Raw genomic sequence first — 12,209 nt, forward strand, 5'->3', positions numbered from 1 at the left:
GATTCTGCCCCACGCGCTGAAGCAAGCAGCTCCATCAGCTGCATTTGTGTCTTCCTCAAACCACCTGCCTGCTCTTTTGCCAGAAGTTACCACCCCATACGAGCAATGAAAGAGACAGATGTGCACTCTTAACTGCAGCCGCTGCAGTTCACAGTCCAGAAAAACAGCACAGCCTTACCCTCATTTATGATTTAAATTGATACACCGGACCACGTGCAGAACTGTCCAAAGTACAAGTAAAGATGCCCTTTGCCATCCCTGTTATGAGGACAGTAATGCCAGAAGTTGTACGGAGCTGCAAGCTAGGGCAGTATTGCATTTACTCCCACAATAGGTGAAGTTAGTGAATATGTGGATAAATTCAATATTTTCCAACCAGCTGAGCCAAACAGATTTCAGGCACTTCAGAGAACCAGATGAAGCAATAGCAGAGCTGTTATTTCCAGAAACAACTGGAGATGAAGAGAAGTCCCAGAAGACTGTAAGATTTCAGCTGTAATGACTGTCTTTATAAAGGGGGATGGGAGGGGGTGTGGAGAAGATGTAAAATTAGAAAATTAGTTAAAACCAGGCAGTTTTCCTTCAGACACCAAACAAACTGTAGACATAAATAAACAAGCAAATGATGTCAAAAGCAAATCAAGTCAAACCATCCTAATTGCCCTGTATAAAATAAGGGAGTATAGCATAGAAGAGTGGATATCATATATCTTGACTTTAGTACGGCTTTTTGAAACTTATTTCACATAATAATCTTAAGAGAAAGACAGGAAAACATAGCTTTCATGAAACTACTATGTGATGAGTGAGAAACTGTACTCAGAGAGTACCTATTAATGGTTCACTGTCAGGACTGGAAGGATGCGCGGAGTGGGCTTGCATAGGGATCTGTCTTGTTCTGTTGCTTTTCAGTATTTTCATTAATGACCTGGCGGAAGGAAAAGAGAGATTGCTGCAGACCACACCACGCTGGAAGTGCTGAAAGGATCCTGGAGAACAAGAGCAGGAATTCAGGAGTATTTTGACAAATTGGAAAAATGCTGGTAACGCCATGTTTTTTATGGAGATCAGTGTCCACGTTCCCATCTGTTGAAGCTTGTTATTATTATTAAAGTCACAATTTTATAATCATCCAGATCATTTATTGGAGTTGCACTTGCCTCCAGCACAAAATAGAAACATGCACTATTCCAGTACCATGAAATGACTGTGGAGTTGTAGACAGAAGTCATGAGTATTTAAGGAATTGAGACTTCAGATAATTTCCTTAATCTTTGATAATTTCACGTTCCAAGTCAAAATAAGACTCTCTAGACTATATATGTAGGAGTATGTGAAGCTAAATGGCATAAATTCAGCCTCACGCCTCAGTGCCTTAGTGTATACCTTAGGTATAAATACTCTTTCATAAAGGCCTACTGTACAGCATCACTAAATTATATGAACTTGATTAATGTGGAATCAATGTGGGTTCAATTTCACAACTTGACAAACCTTGGCACCGTGCTACATGCATTATTTTTACCGCGCCATTCTAAAAGACATGCTTTCTAAAAAATAATTTGCCTACGTAGCGTGAATCACTGGCCTGAAAATAAATACAGAGACCCTCAGTGGGCCCTTGATGCCTCCATTTTCATTAGGAACTTTAACATTTATCTCTTTGTTTTATGCCTGTTACATAGAATTACAGTCCCCCCTGGAGACATTAGATTAGGGATTATAAAATCAATGTGGTGTAAAACCATTGTTCCAGCACTTTCAAGCCATCCCCACAGAATGAGAAAAGGGCAGCTGGACCCTGACCCACCGTGTGGGACAACATTGCCCAGCTGAATGATCTCTCCAGGAACTGCTAACTTGACAGCCTGTGTAAAGTTAGATAAGGGGTGATATTAGTGTTCACTGAGATATAAATAATTATTCAGCTCACCAAGCAAGGTAGCACTGCACCCTGCAGGACCTAAATCAGACAGCTCAGTACGAGCCAAAAAGCACTGGATTCACTGCTGGTTTATTCAGCTTAATTAAGACTCCAGACTTGGTCAAGTATAGTTGACTTTCCTTAAAACAAAGAATTAGAACTGGCAGCATCTGGAAGAATGATGTTCTTACAAGGTCTCGTATTCCTATGCATACAAATATGTTCTTTTTCTGTGGCACAAACATCTATTTTAAATCCAGTGACTACTTCTGCACGCATTGTGTTTAAGAGATGACTGAAAAGACTGGCTCGAAATAACTGCTCACCCATGAAACAAATGTAGTCTGAGATCTTTATTAGGGTAAATAATAATGTTGCTTTTTAACCCACCAGATCACACAGCATGGTGTATCTTTTCTATTCAGCTCTGAAAAGGGGCAAAAGTTGTAAATTACCCCATGGAAAACCATACTTTTATAGTCTCTGTATAAATATGCATAACAAAGAGGTTGGATAATTCAGGTGGTTTATATAAACATGTGCTTATCCAAACAAGTAAAAAACCTTCATTTGCTCCGAGAACCATTCAATACTTTGGTGAATCTTTATTGACCAGTACTTAAATATAATAAGCTCATCCAAATAACATGATTTATTTCTGTTACCAATGGCTGAAATCATCAGGAACCGAAGGGTAAAGTTAAGAGCATTGTCCAGCAATCTCAACAGTTTCCAGGTATCATCAACCTCTGCCATACACATGGCACGGAAAGAAAACTAGTGTAATGCCTGCCACCAGGTTGCCACCGCTGCATGTTGTTGTATTGAGTGAGAGACAAAAAACATGGTGCATATTGTTTCAATATCAGAATAATTATCATGTAAAGACGGTTTGATGCTGTTTACACAGTGAATTTGCTTTAATTACTGCAACTCAGAATGTTTTAAAACTTAATTTAAAATATCCGTCTTCATACTTAATTACACAGGTGTCATTGTACTAACCAATACAGTGCTTAGGAAAACAGACGTTAATGTTATTATTTAGGGCAACTTTACACTGGAGAGGTATTGCAGTGACAGTCTAAACGCCACTTGCATTTCTTGATGAATCTTATCTTCAGTAAGAGCAACAAGAGAGTGGCACCAGCACGATACCTCTCCCACAACTGACTGCTCGTTTGTCATGCTCTCTAGTCTAGTTTAAATCGAAAGGAAACAGCAGCAAAGGTAACAGATTTCTTCTGTTATTTTATGCTGTCAATTTTTCATCAAAAAGCTGTAGATCCGGAACAGATGTAAAAAATCACGGTCTTCCTTTAAGCTTTGATTGCAACAGGGGAAGTCGAGCAGGACAGCAGAGTGCCAAGGCTCCTGCTGTTAGTGACCAGCCAAAGCCTGGCCACTGCTTGTAATGGCTTTCTCACACGGACATTTTCACTTGAAAAATGTTTGTAATAAAGAGGTTAGGCAGCTGGGATGAGAAGTGACTCACCTCCTGCTGCCTCTCCTGTCCTCTGCCTAAACCCCGGGCACGTGCTCCCACCACGCTCCTTAGAGAAGAGGGAGACCCAGTCCCTCGGCTCTCCTGCAGGCAACGTCATGAGGGAAGGACTGTAAAGCCACAAGTGACAGCCAAGTATTGAGCTGCTGACTGTATCTTTGATGATCCTCTGAACATTTTTGTTTCTTTCATACAATTGTAATGCATGCATTTTCTTGCTTCCCACAGCCTGTTTTTCTTCAGTGATTTTCAAGTCCAGTGAAATATATTCCTTTTGCTTAATATATTTTAAAATCAATGAATCAGAAACATTTTTTTTTATGAAGGAAATAATATATTTTTTTGTCTATTAATCAAAAATACAGCTAATTTTTCCAAAGACCTTTATGCTTTATTGTAATAAACGAGAGTTATTTCAGCTTGTTATTACCAGAAAATAATATAGGTGTCCATTGTGGTGAATTCAAATTTTATACCCTAAGTTCAAACTTACTTCTCCAAAACACCAACTCTCCTAACACTTAATTTTGTAGGCATGTAAGGATGCTGGAGTAGATCTGTATTGTATGTTAGAGACCAGTTTGGGCAGGGTGAAAGTCATAGATGAGGTACCATGTCTACAGATTGCAGAAATAAAGGGTATTGCATATAAAAGTCATCAGAAGATTTAGACGCCAAACTACCCAATTCTGTTAAAACAAAACTTATGCCCAAGCAACACGAATAGTGGGGATGCAGAGGCTTGGGTTTATGTTTCAGAGGTATCATGGATATCCTTTGCTTTCACCAGTGAGCTTCCTCAGGCACCAAATATGCAGAGCTTCCCCAGCCAGTAAAGAAACTTGAACTCACATCGCCTACTTTCCAGGAGGGTACCTTAAGCATTAGGTTCTAGAGTATTTTACAGTGAAACTTCACCTTTTCTCCCAGAATCATCCAACTCCAGGAGAACATAAAACAGAACAAAAAAAAGTGTGCACACCAATATGACTTCTCTTCTAGCACATTAGCGTGGAGACAGTGTCACCCCCGTGTGGCTGTACAGCTTGCAGCCCAAATTCAGCCCCATTCCAGCAGCTTGGAGCAGGGACGGGAGCTCAGTCCGGTCTCACCTTCCACATTGATGTGCCCCGTGTTTCACAAAGACCACTTTTTTTTGTGAAAGTAACTCTTAGATCTTTAGTTTGAAAAATAACACTTCTATCTCATACCTCTTTTACAACATGTGCTGAAGGCAAGGTGGATAAGAACTAGTAAATTAAGGAAGGACTCAGGAGTGAAGCTGTAAGTGTTGCTAAGCAGTTATCTGCAGTTCATGTTTCTCCTGTGACGTTGGTGATTGCTGAAATCCTATGTATAAGTCCTTAGTATTTTAAAGAAAGGAAAAAATTGTTAAAGGAGTTTAAGAATGTCAATGGGTTTTGAATGGAGATTTTGTCTAAAACATTGACTTGCCATAGGGACAGAGCACCCAGTTTCCACATGCATATATGTGGCACTTAATTTGAATTTTTTCACTATTTTCATTTCCTTTTCATTTTTTATTCTCTTGTTTCTGTTTTAACAGGAAACTAATAATTTTAAAAGGGAATGGGTAAAGAAACATCAGAGAAGAGGCATTAAGGACAAAGGAAAAATATATTAAAATCAGAATATCTCAGAAGTTAAGTTTGCTCTGAGTTGGACTGTTTTCTCTCCTACAATTCCCATTTCATTATAGTCTATATTATTAAAGTTACTAATGTACAACAAAAAAAAGCGTGTGTATCCTTTAATGATGGACTTATGTAAAGTCCATATAATGTGCCAACAAGGCCCACAGCTGACATTATAAATCAAGCTCTACGTGCAATGGATAATTTCCATTTCCTATTGGTTACTGTATTTCAAAAGAAGGGAACAAATAATACCGGCAATTCCCGCTAACACCTTATTTTACAGCTTTATTAATATTATCTACACAAGGTCTTGAAAAATAATCTGAACAGTGATTCACAGTGAAAAATTTTCTTATCCAAAATTCTCAGTTCTGAGGTTCCAAGAAAAACAAATATTTGGCAACACATTGAGTCTGTGATACAGTCTACCCTCTAAAAGGGAAGACAAACAGCTGCCGAGAAAGATAAAACAAAATGGTAATTAACAAACAGAGGGATATCGACATAAAATGCAGCTAACAAAAATTGTTCTTAGTTTCTGAAAGTCACACAGGCTGCCTAATTGTCAAGATGTTCGTAATTTTGTTAAGACCTTCACTAGACAGTCATTGCATTTGATGCATTGCTAAGTTTTATAGAAAATGCCACATGAATGTCAGAAATTCAGTCTTCAAATCAGAAGATTTGCTGATGAAGGATGTATGGAGCTGCAGTTCCTGAAACTTCTCATCTCATCAAGGCCAGGTAGAAAAGAATGGCAAGAATTTACCTCATGTGCATGGAGCTAACAAATCAAATTTTAAAGAGGAGAAAGAGGAGCATAAACAAATTCACGAAGGAGAGCAAAGCTGCACCAAAAGAACTATTTTTTAACTGGATAGCCATATGCATCCAAAAAACCCACTGTATCTTCTAAGCAAACACAAACCTCTGACTCCCACCAGAGCCAGCTTTGCACTACTGACACTGATCCTGCAGTTCCCCAAAGGACCGCATTGGCGTTCAGCTGCTGAGAGTCTGGGCACTGAAATAACCTCAGAGACCATCAGCCAGGGAGTTCCAGCGACCTGGAGATGGGTAAGAGCAGGGGTGGGCACGGAGTCATGGTCAGGCCAGAAGCCCCGTTGTGTGTGTCAGACCCCAGGCCGTGGCAGCCAGGCTGCCCTCATGCCTCAGAGCTTTGCTTTTCGACGATCACCTGCTGCTCTGCATTGTGGTGGGGAGGGGAGGTTTTGACCTCTGGGAAGAAGAATTGGAGATGGTGTAGGTATGCCATTCATCTCTCTTTTCTGCAATGAAACATTGGGAATTGTTGCAAAGAGTACTTTCCATTTGACACATTCTGGAGAAATGAAATGGTTCTGAAGCTCAGTGAGGGCTGTGTGGGGCAGCCAGCAGGCAACCACTAACACCATGAGGAGATTTTCCTTAGGGCAGCCAATCCTGACATAAGAGATGCTGGTGGGCACAAGGCAGCCCATCCCATGCAAAGGTCAAACTATGCCATTCCCCTCCTGGGGGAGCCCCTGTGATGCCTCCAACTGCATCCTGCGTACAGCAATCCCATCTGATGGGGTCTAACGCTCAACAAATGGAAATGCTTACATTCTTGGCATCGGGGTGATCAAGGGATGGGTCAGGTAGGCCGTACCTTTGTGTGAGAGGGAAAGGCAAAGGAGACCTTACCAGCCTACCTTTTTGAATGGTAGGTGGAAGAATGAACACATAACTGCACTTAAAAATTACTTTTACCAGTAATATGATTATTCCCAGCAGGGGACAGTATGTGCTAAAATACAGCAGTATATGCCTAATTATACACTTACACCCACACATCCCTGTCACCCTCTCTTTGCAGCTTTCATCTGAGGAGACAAGCAGAGTTTGAACATAGCATGTTTTGGTGCTGGGTGCAAAACTCTTGCACAGTTCATTCCCTCAAAATCTGAGATTTTATGTGTACAAACACAGCTTAAAACCTCAGCTGAACCCTAATATACACTGCAATTTTAAATACAAACATTAAAAAAAAAAGTGTACCTTTTACTGAATCAATAGGACATGCAGCGATTGTGTCAGTCCTTTAGGCTGGATATGGCTACAGAGCTGAAATATCAAAAACGAAACATCACTGAGTTTTGTCAGTGAAGGATACATCCTTGAGCTGTAGAAGCAGCCTGAAAGAAGTAAGTGTTAGAATGTAATTGTAATACATCAGAAAAAGGAAATTCAAAAGAAAAAAATAATGTATGACTAATGGAATCTGTAAATAAGTATATGTGGTGAGAAAAAACTATAGTTATTTTATATTCACTGTTCCACTATGGAAATATTTATTATTAATTTGAGAAAAATTAAAATATTTTATTAAAATTGGAAGATTTATATATACTTATATCACTTCAGGCGTATCAATATACTAGCTTCTTCACTTGCATCTGTGCTCTAGGATATACTTTGGATTTGTTTATAATTTGTATATTCTGGAAAGACAAATGTCGTGCTCTCCAGGGCCTATTTGGATCATGCATGTTCCTGAATTCATATGAAGCACAGATCCATTGAATATGTTGAAATTACTGTTATGCAAAGCTACACAGTGAAGTTACACAGTGGTAAATTCATCAGGTTTAGACCCAAGACCGGATCAGGTTTAGACCCAAGACCATCTCAGCTGTGAAAATACAAAAATATAACTCACTGACTATGTAAAAGTAGCTTTATAAGTGTCATGGAAGATGTAGCTAGTGAAACAGTCATGGGATAGATGGTGCTTTTCCTTATGGGGCAGGCATAGGGGTTGCCAGTGCTGTCCCTGGACAAGTAAAGCTTCTGCGTGTCTGTCTTTGTGGGCCCAAAGACTGCTGGATTGTGAAAGGACAGTCAGGCTATTCTATTCTTCTCCCACTGGTAATTTAATAGCTAATACTCATAACTCCCACTTCATGAGTGAGAAAGTGGGCTAGTGAATGTTAACAATAGTCGGTTTATCTGTGCTTCTAAACCGAGATTGCTCTGTGTGAAAAAGGTCAGAGTCTACCAAAATGACTATTTCAAGGACATTCAATATAGATTGTCTGCTCACAGGTAAAGCAGCAAAAGCATTTTGACATTAGGCTCAAATGCCAACAACAGCAAGCTTCAGATTTCGAAGTCGTGATGTGATTTATAAGGAGCGACAGATAGGATGAAACAGAATCCTGTCCAATGAAAACTAAAAACTAAGAGACTTCCATAGCCCAGCCTGCAAGTTGAATATCTCTCTTTCTCTCTCTGGTCCAACGTGTGGTTACTTATTTCTTCATAGCTAAACTGAATAAGGGTAGTTGGGTCCATTCTTTACTGGAATGTAAAATCCGAGATCAAGATCTTGCTAATATACATATACTTATAGAAAAAAAAGGTTAAAATGGTCCTGTATACTTCCATAGTTGTTAAGTGTGATACTCTCTTCTGAGATGCAGCAGCTTGTTTCAAATGTAGTAGCTAAATCCTTATGAGTTTTCCTAGAGGTCTGAAAAGTAAAATTAATTTCCTTGAAACATATTTACTTAAAGCTCCATGAAAAGATTATTCTGAGCAAGAAACACTTTTGTCATCAGGGAAACTCAGCACACGTGTTCCTGGGGCCTCAGTCGCTTGTACATTTGGGTTTCACTTTGAAGATGGCATGTCTTGTAGACACACTAGGCCTAGACGTAAGCCAGAGGCCAAGGAAAAGAACAATCCAAATACGGCTGCTCTGAGGAAATGGAGCTAAAATGTGTTCGAGTGAATACATGCATTCTAACTTGGAAGTCCAATAAATGCTTAGTGAAGGAACTTTGTAAACCCATGCCAGCCTTTTAATCACTAAAGGTCCATCACCATACAAAATCCATCACCATACAAAATTTTGTGATTGCTCCCTGAACAGTATTTAGGCATCTTTTTTTCACTGCAACCAGTATTTTTCAAAGAAATGCAACAGACTCTTGCTACCTAATTGTATGTTCAAAAGATCCAAGTTGAATACAGACAAATCACAGATTTTCAGTTGAACATAGCATTTCTACAGGCAAATATATCTTGACATTCTGGAAAAGTCACAGATTGTAGACACTGTAATCCCAGACACCATAAGTTTGGCATAACAGTCCTGATCCTGTACAGTTAAAATCAGTGGGAACTTCTGCACAGACTCAGGTGAGTGGTGGATCCTGTGTACGCTGACCTCATCCTATTGCCAACAAGACTTAGAGCCACCTTTGCATTTTATATCTGGAAGGTGATAACCAAAATGAGGATTTCAGGAATATCAATTTGGCATTCTACATCAAAGTTGTGTTAGCTACAAATCTTCTTGAGGCTGAAGTAATGTAAAAGGACACAGTAAATACAATCTTCCTGCGTTCCTACACCCCTGTCACACGCATACAGTTGCTTGAGTATGAAACTCCAGCAAATAATCTGACAAAACAAACATGAACCCTTTAAATGTTTTAAATATCCTGATTACAACAGTATTAAATCTGTGTCCCTTTACTTGGGAACTCTGGTCTTGACAGGGACTAAAATGACTCTAAACCTCATCTCTTTTTCAGACAGAATTTCCTAGCTCCTGCTGTGTGGCATCTACCACTAATCTGACATGCCAGAACAGTGTCAGAACAAAGAGGAAACCATTGTAAATGTATTTATTTTCTAAATCTGCATAAAATGAGTATTTCGGGGATGCACTATTCAACCTCTGACTGCAAAGTTTTGTCACCCTAATCAGTCTTCAGTGTAGAATTTTATCAGTAAATGCAGAAAGAAATAGTAGCATTTCATAACTCCATCTGGAGGTAATAAAGTGTGGGTCTGTCTGTATGGGGAAATTACAACAAAAATATGTCAGGACACGAATTTAAAGCACAATAACTGCTGTGCTCTAAGTCTCTATGTCGATGCTCTTCAACACTAAGACTTCAGGGATTTTTTCCAGTTTAACTTAATCCATTTTCACAGTGGACTCCTACAGAGGAATTAGCGTCCACACAGAGAACTGTTTCTTAAAGGTATTCTGAGGTATTTTCCAACAAAGTAAGCACTAACTGTAAATATATTTTAAAATATATATATCCCCATAGTAATAAAATAACAAACCTGAGTACTTTTTCAGAGGAAATTAGAGTTCCTCAGAGACTAAATCACCCCCATCTGCTGTTTTGCAACCCATGTTGTATGGCAGCCTCTCCTACTTAGACATGCTAAAACAGTGCATGAACAAAGAGCAACTCTGGCACATGCATACATTTCCCAAATTTACATAAAATTAGAATTTCCAGAATGCGTAATGTGCCAGCCATCTCGAAGTATTGTTAGTCTGACTTGTCTTTGAACCGGGTTGGTAGAGTGTCGATCGATTATATATGAAAAAGGCTGTTACTTTCCCTGTAGTACATGCTGGATTGCAGAAAATGTCACTAAAATTTTAAAAATGTGCCAGACTGTTCATATAAAGTGGCATGCAGAAAGCAGGCATATTCCTTTTTTTCACTTAGGAGTGAATTTCTTCATCAGGTTTTTGGCTTTCCCTGCCTGGAAAATGTGAAGGGTAAGCAGCCAGCCACACTCCTTGCAGCAGGTAGCTGAGTTACCTCTCTCCCTGACCAGAAAGGCTTGTGAGTTGTCCATCAGGATGGGGATCAGTCGGTGAACCACAGCGCTGCTCCTAGTTGGGACATTTCAGATACAAATGTTATGATGCTATTGTGAGTATTACTTAGTGTCAGGATTTTAGATTAATTTTCAATATCTAGAAATTTAATCCATGGTATGAAATGCCCCAGGTCTGGCCTAATGAGTGTTACTGGCATATCACATCTTCATTGCTGTTATTTTTAAGACAGATATGTGAGAAGAGGGACTGCACAGAGAAAGCATTTCCCTGCATTAGGAGCAGAGCAAGCTAGCCCAAACTGTATCCTATCTGCTGGGGGTATAGTGTGAGATTTATTATGAAAGGTTTCTCTGTATCTCAAGTTTAAAGAACATTATCAAAATACCATAGATTTTGTTAGAACTCACACTGAGGGAAAACAAAATACTAATGCAATGAAAATTGTTTGAAAATATTCATTTTGCTGATATTATTAGTAAAAGAAAAACTGCATTTGGAGAAAAATTGCCCCAGAGTGTATTAAAAAATCACCCTGACATTTTTTAGAAATTCTTAGAACAATGAAACATGGAACATATTCAATGTTCAAAACGATGTGTTTCCAAAAGGAGTCTCACTATTGCATAAATGGTCTCTTGCTCTGAATTGTACAAAAATGCTAATTCAGCTCTTGATATTCCATTTTTATTCTATTAGAAGAGTATGAGTTTCTGCATTCAAATGGTTTCATTTGGTGTTTTTCATGACATAAAAATGCCATGGAATAGAAAAATAAATAAAAAATTCATGATTCCCCTTTTTTGTTTTTAAATATTCCCACTAAACCTAGGGGGAGAAACAACTCAGATGCTAGGTGTTAATCAGGTGAGAGTAGGCTAATGAAGTGTCTCACAGCATCCTGTTATTTGTGAACTCAACATTTTTGTTATTGATACTCAGCAGCCCTTACTCAGCAGAGTTTGAGCACAGCTGGGAGATGTTTTCACAGTCTCCCAACTCCTCTCAGGAATCTCTATACATTTGTCTTGTTCTTCAGTTCCATTGTAGCAATGGATCCAATTATTTATTGGAAAATATTTCTTAGTTCATCTAAAATATGGGTGGTTTTTTTCAGTTTTGCTCACGTAATGATACTGTAGATTTATACCCATAAATGTCTATCCTTGAACTTGAAACCTTGATGCTAAAAAAGCTTGCAGGGACATTGTGCAGGCATGTTGCTTCTGTCCTTACCAGATAACTCCTAAAATCAGCATGCTTTTGCTCTATGTATCTTTTACACATGTTGAGAGTTTGGGTTTTGGGGATTTGTGTTGTTGATTTGTTTTCTTACTTTTGCATTGACAATTTCATTTTAGTGAAAAGAACTCATACAATGAAAGAAATTGAAGCTCTGGGAAATCTTCTGTTTGACTTTTTGTTTTGTTTTTTGAAACTCATCCCAACCTAACTGGGTCGTGGAAATCCCCAAAGTCACTA

At 38.9% G+C, this 12,209-nt stretch overlaps 1 long non-coding RNA gene across 1 annotated transcript; it reads left to right on the forward strand.

Moving 5' to 3' along the window:
* The first annotated feature begins 312 nt into the window (after positions 1-312).
* LOC142362149 (uncharacterized) lies at positions 313-5,060 on the forward strand. Its single transcript, XR_012764715.1, has 3 exons — positions 313-481; positions 913-1,043; positions 4,996-5,060. It is a non-coding gene; the product is annotated as an uncharacterized LOC142362149 (long non-coding RNA).
* Positions 5,061-12,209: the final 7,149 nt, after the last annotated feature.

The sequence above is a fragment of the Opisthocomus hoazin genome, chromosome 8 (assembly GCF_030867145.1).
Source record: "Opisthocomus hoazin isolate bOpiHoa1 chromosome 8, bOpiHoa1.hap1, whole genome shotgun sequence".
In the NCBI taxonomy this organism is placed as follows: domain Eukaryota; kingdom Metazoa; phylum Chordata; class Aves; order Opisthocomiformes; family Opisthocomidae; genus Opisthocomus; species Opisthocomus hoazin.